Genomic DNA, 6,000 nt, shown 5'->3' with positions numbered 1-6,000 from the left:
CTGTTTTGCTTTTTGTCTTTCCTGTTGGGGTTTTTCTGTTGTCAGTATTTTTCCTGCACAAGAGACATAGTAGGCTTGAAAGAAGTAAGTCTTGAAGCAGAATACACAGCACAAGTTTGTTTCATTTTCACTGCGGAAAAAGTTTATCATGCCATTTTGTTGATCTCTACAGATTAATTTTGTGGAGAGAGGCAGCCAAAATGTCAGTCAAAGCTTAAGGCAATGCCAAAAGCAATCCTGATGCACTTAAAATATAAAAAATAAATAATGCAGATGTTAACCCTTTAAGCTCAGATTCACTGCCCATTGAATTACTATAAACAATTCAGTTTCATTCAGGGTATGTTGTTGTACTGTATGTGGCTGGAATGGAGTTAACTTTCTCCACAAGGATATGAATGGTGCTGTGCTTTAGATTTGTGAGTAAAACAATGTTAGTAACACATTATGTTTTGCTATTCACGTCTACACAGATCCTTCTAACATCTGTGACATCCATATAGTAATATATCTCATAAACATTTCCCCAATAACAACATAGAAATAATTTCTTCCTGTTGGTGGTGTGACTGCACCTACTTTCTCTTTGAAAAGGCAATTATGATGTGCTGTTTGACAGAGTATTTCAAGTCATACATCAAATCCATGAACCTTTTCCTAACCTAAAATCTATGTTTAGCTTTAGGGAAAGAAAACTTGTATGATAGATGTGTTCATTCATTCACTACTTTTGCTACTTCATTCCACAACACTGAGCTCATCAAGACCTCATTACCTTGTGTTGTTGGCCTATACCGTCCATCCCTTTCCTAAGATAACTTAGGTTGCCACAGACAGCTCAGCAGTAGAGTTTGAGGCCTTGTCTTTCATATTGTAATAGGTTCTTGTCCAACTCACTTTGTCACAGTGTCCTTTGTCACACTGTCCCCCAGAAAGAACGTGTTGGCTTCTGTGCAACACTGTGATCTGATGATTATTATCTTCTCCACAAGTCACAGACTCCCCCTATTGCTTAGATGTTGAAAAGTGTTATCAAAAATTGATGGCTCTAGTAAATGCAGATCTGCTGTAAAAATTATTGGGTTCTCAATGAACATTTCCTAGGGTTTTATTTTTCATAAATAAAAAAAAAATTCCCTGAAAGTGAGATGAGAATTGGAATTGTACACCTCTGTTTAGCCAACTCTGCTAATAATTAACATGCCAGTAACACTTCTCACAAACTGTTCTGTCAGCCATTAGCAGAGCCCATCTCCCTAGATTGATATGAAAAGGAAAAAAAAGAGTATTTTTCATATTACTTTATTTTATGTGTATGTGTAAAAGAGGTTTACCTCTGATTTGGAATTGATTTCAGTCTTTTCAGCTTCAAGGGTGACCAGATGGTATCTTTGTAAAAGCAGAGACTTATCTGATAAAATGTGAATAAGAATCTGCACAGCTAGGTCCCTAATTACCCAGGTGACTGCACTGCCATTAGCAGTTCACAAGCTTAGGTGGCCTTCCTGTGTCTGGTTGATCTGGGCTCACAATGTGTGTGCAAGCAAATACGTTCACCTTGCCTGACAACTCTTGTTGCAACTGAAGATGCTCTGCTGATCTCCTCTAGCTCTCTGCTTGCTGATATATTGACCATCTTTAAAAATTCATTTATTTTCAACTACCGACTCAAACTCTTTCTTCTTCCAATTTCTTGCGAATTCAAGCTGATCAGCAAAGAAATAGACATCTGATTTCTAAGCAGTTATTCAATTTTTTGCAAAAATAAATAGGAGAAAGGGTGGTTGCATTAAATTTATTTGAGATGGAAAAGCTTATTTTAATAAATTACTCTGTATACTGATTAAAGATGATTGATGTGTTCTACTTGTGTTCTGACTTTCTGATGGTATTAGCAATAAGAAGCATGGGGAGCCTATTTTAATCATAAGAATTGCAGAAGTATGTCAGAATACTCAAGTAATGCAGATCCTGTAAGTAAATGCAATAGTTATGTCAGTGCTTTCAAAGTAAGAACATTTTTACAGATGTATCATTAAAACAACAAAACATCACTAGTACAGCAACAAAATTTTCAGCCTTAAATATAACTCAGTTCAATTACAGATACAGTGTAACTTGTATTTCTAGTTTTCTGGCTGCGTAATTACATTCTCTGTGTTGTTATTATAAAATTTTGATTGTAATACCTATCTGCCAGATAGATGAGTTAAAGCAGCAAGAACTGATTTCTCCTTGTTTTTACTAACTACATATTGATACAAGTAGATATTTCATGATTTTTAATTTAATTTCTCAAGAATTAACTTAGTTCTGGCAGCGAATTAACAAAACATTGCTACTTGTTTTGTGGGCTAATTAATCAAGTAGATTTAAAAAATGCATATATTTGTATAGTGGTTGAAGATATTTTTCAGTCTGATGGTAGTAACTGTAACCTCAGTGCACATGCACAGGTTCTCTCCCTTTTACAAAATGTTTCCAAAGGACTAGAGAGCAGTAATGAGGATGTATGTGATGTGAACAAAGCTGACTGAACAGAAATTATTGTGGATTTTATGTATTTATTTTTAAAAATCTCTGAGGAAATTTAAATTCTTTACTATTAGACATTTGCTTCAGAACTGAAAAATGTCACTAGGGTCATTGGTTTCTCTAATGACCACTTGAGTGCAGCTGTAACAAGGAAGGAAAAACCCAAATCAGAAGCCTAACTGAAGGTGAGGAGATCAAGTTCTTTGATTCACTGGCAATCCCCTTCAAATCTACCATGCACTGCAAAGACTAGGGATTTGATGCTTTTTGTTTACAGGTGAACATGAAAACTAGTGTCTAGACAAAATGTGAATAGAAGTGAAGTGACAGAGATAAATTCACAGAGTGTAAACTCGCTGACAAACCCCGATGGGGATGTAGGCATATCTTGCCAAGTAGGCTGATAACGGGGATACAAGATCATGACTAGGAAGTGGAAAGAGACCAGATGTTAAATAAGCAAGGGCTGAAATTCTGGCCAAAATGTGCAATTTGGAAGCAGCTGGGGAATAAAAAAAAAAAAAGCAAAAAATACAGGAAATGAACTGAGCCAGTTTTACCCTTTCATAGTGTTTGTATTTAATAGCTTACTGTGAGTTTAAAGTATTGCCTGTGTCTTATTCTAAGTAGATCTATGTCTTCAGAGTTCATAAGTGTGTTGAAAATAATGATGGAACATTGCTGGATGTAAATTTCTTAGTGGATTACAATCAGAAAGAGAGTGGAAAAACACCTGGTTGCTGTTAGCCTTGTAAGTAAACCAAGCAATTTATTCCAGAAGAATTCTGAATCTCATTTGTAAAATAGAAAACAAATAAACAAAAAGAGGTGAGTTTATCTTGTCTCTTGCTACTAGGACAGGTAGCATTAATGTATAGTTGAGATCATTCTTTAGTGCCAGGCTCCTACAGGTGCTGGATCACATCTGGAGTAGAAAGAATCTCCTGTATCCATTGCAGAGCTAAGCAATCTGAGACTGTTCAGTCTAGAAGAGTCTGTGAGAAAGATCTCATTATCATGTCTTGAATAATAATTCAGAAAAAATAATGTTACTATTTTCAGTATGTGAGTACCAAAGCTGGAACACTCTGCAGACGCTAGGTCTGGATCAGTGGTGGGATGAGTGATGGATAAATAGTTCCTTTCAATTCTTGCTCAGTTTGCATCCAGCATTAGCCTACAAAGGGAACGCATTCTCTCAGCTGTGAATTTATAGCCAATGTTTGGGGCATTTTTTATACCTTTCTAATGCTAATTTGGGATTCAGAGAATCTGGAGGGCTTTCACGAGGTTTGTGCAGGAGTTCTTCAGTCATTATGTGACTCTCCCATGACAGAACACGCCAATGAAACCTTCAATAAAGCATATTCTCTGATGCAGTTTCTCAGCCTGACCGTTTGCTGCCTTGGTGCTTATGAGAAGTTTATAACATCTGTTACCTTTCCTTTGGCAGTAATCAATACTGTGAAATGTGCGTGGAGGTCGGGATTAACTTTGCTGTTTTGCTGTCCTTAGGCTGTGAAGGGGGTATTCATGATGTCCTTCCTGGTACTTTCAGTTTACACTAATAATAAGAAATGAATTAGTCTTAAAAAAGATCTAGAATTATAATTAAAATCAAATATGATATTTCTGGGGCAGAAATTAGCAGTGGTATTTTCTGTTCCCATGATACATCCTAAGCAATAACATTGAGCCTTTGTATATAGATAGATGGGAAACTTCCTGTGCATGATAGAGGAAAATATGTGATTGCACATACTTTCATCTTACCAAGAGGAACCAAAAGAGAAACATCGTTCAAGCAAAGATACTCAGTCAGACTTTATCTTCTCTGTGGAAGATGCAGTTTTTCTGTCTGAGGGATAATTGGACACCAGATGACAAAGCAAGTGAATTTTATCAAAGGGCTGAAGAATAGAGACTTTGGTCTGCAACTATGCCCAATTTTGTTCTGTTTTCAGTAAAAAAGAATAATGCCTTACCTTTGACATGACCATTTTAACATTTATGTTGCATATTACTAGTATAGCAATGTGATAGAATTAGACATAAACATTCTTTCTGTGTACAGCCATTTTGATCAGGAGATAAAAATGACCAAGTTGTGAAATAATAATATCTGGGTCACTGAACCAATTTGGAACCAATTTATGACTGTTCGGGGAAATGAAAACGGAAAACAGACGAACAGTATTTAAGTCTTGTTAATAAATTATACCGCTCATTCACTCTCAACTTGTCATCGGTATCAGGCATATTGAATACATGAGAAGTGAACACAGCTCTAATCTCATTAGTAAGTTCTGAAACAAAAATTTGTTGGGATCTACAGGGAGTATTTACACAACTGCTGCATAAACCAGCAATACAGATGAAGATTAAATGTTGTATCTATAACCTCAGACTTTGCAGAGTTTGGAGAAGGATGTTATCATTTTCACGGACTCACAAAGGTAAACACGCACTTTGGTCTCTCCCTCATTAGTCCTTCAAATTCTAAAAAGTTTAAGTGCTGGTAAATTTCATCAAGGAGCTGAAGTGCTAATCTACCAAATTAATTGAACCTGCTCATGAGAAGCAGTGGTGGGTATTTTATTAGAAAATCTGCATGCATGGTGGATTGTGGATTCAGAATCTTTCTGAGTTGCGAAGAAATTCCAGCTTATAGAAGCTCGATACATCCTTGTTACTGCCTGCTCATCTGTTAAAGGAAGGAACGAGTGAAATCATCCACTGATAGGGTAGTTGCTGAGATATTTTGAATTAATGTTTACTTACACACAGTAAAGAGATGTCAGATGTAAAGCATGTTGTCACGTTTCCCTATTTATTTATTATTTTGTTTATTGAATCATTGCCTCCACAGACCCTGTGAAAAGTGTTCCTGATAAACATATAAAGCAAAAGCCTGTTGACGTATTTCTTTCTGCAGGTGCACTTTGTTATTCTGCTAGATGCCCTGCCTGCAGCTGTACCTGCGAAATATCTTGGCCTGTGTTTGTAATTTGAGACATACAGAGTGTTTTGCAAAGTGATGTTGGCACTTTCAGTAGCTATGCTCTGTGGGTCATCACTGAAACAAGCACTTAACAATGCTAGGTGGCTCCGTGCCACCTGGGAGCTGTGACAGGACCTGTTTCTCATGTGTTTTGAAAACATTCAAGCTGAAAGAGTTTTGCTGAACTGTGGAGTTAATTTCTGATTATTTATAAGATTTCATGGAGAACACAAAGTATGCTTTTTCTCATTTCTGATCTCACTTGTTGAGCAATGCCTTTAGCTCAAGCTGTCTACAATGCTATAATTAACTGTATTTCAGCTGTGGTAGAAGTAATTGCTGATTGTGAAGAACAGATACTGCAGTATTGACCTATGCACAGATGTTCAGTTGTCTATCTTGAGTGGCATTTTTTTTTTTTTAGAGTTTGTTTGCACACTTGTTTCTAGATCAACAATAAGATA

General features: G+C 36.4%; 2 protein-coding genes across 5 annotated transcripts in view; one reads left to right on the top strand and one right to left on the bottom strand.

Moving 5' to 3' along the window:
- The window catches only part of LOC125691903 (bifunctional heparan sulfate N-deacetylase/N-sulfotransferase 3), a 415,179-nt gene that overhangs the window by 290,508 nt on the left and 118,671 nt on the right, over positions 1 to 6,000 (top strand). The gene's annotated exons all lie outside the window — the stretch shown is intronic.
- Positions 1 to 6,000, bottom strand: part of LOC125691909 (uncharacterized) — a 178,565-nt gene that overhangs the window by 100,094 nt on the left and 72,471 nt on the right. The window lies entirely within an intron of this gene.

The sequence above is a fragment of the Lagopus muta genome, chromosome 4 (genome assembly GCF_023343835.1).
Source record: "Lagopus muta isolate bLagMut1 chromosome 4, bLagMut1 primary, whole genome shotgun sequence".
NCBI classification, from domain to species: domain Eukaryota; kingdom Metazoa; phylum Chordata; class Aves; order Galliformes; family Phasianidae; genus Lagopus; species Lagopus muta.
This window is presented reverse-complemented; position numbering and strand designations above follow the sequence as displayed.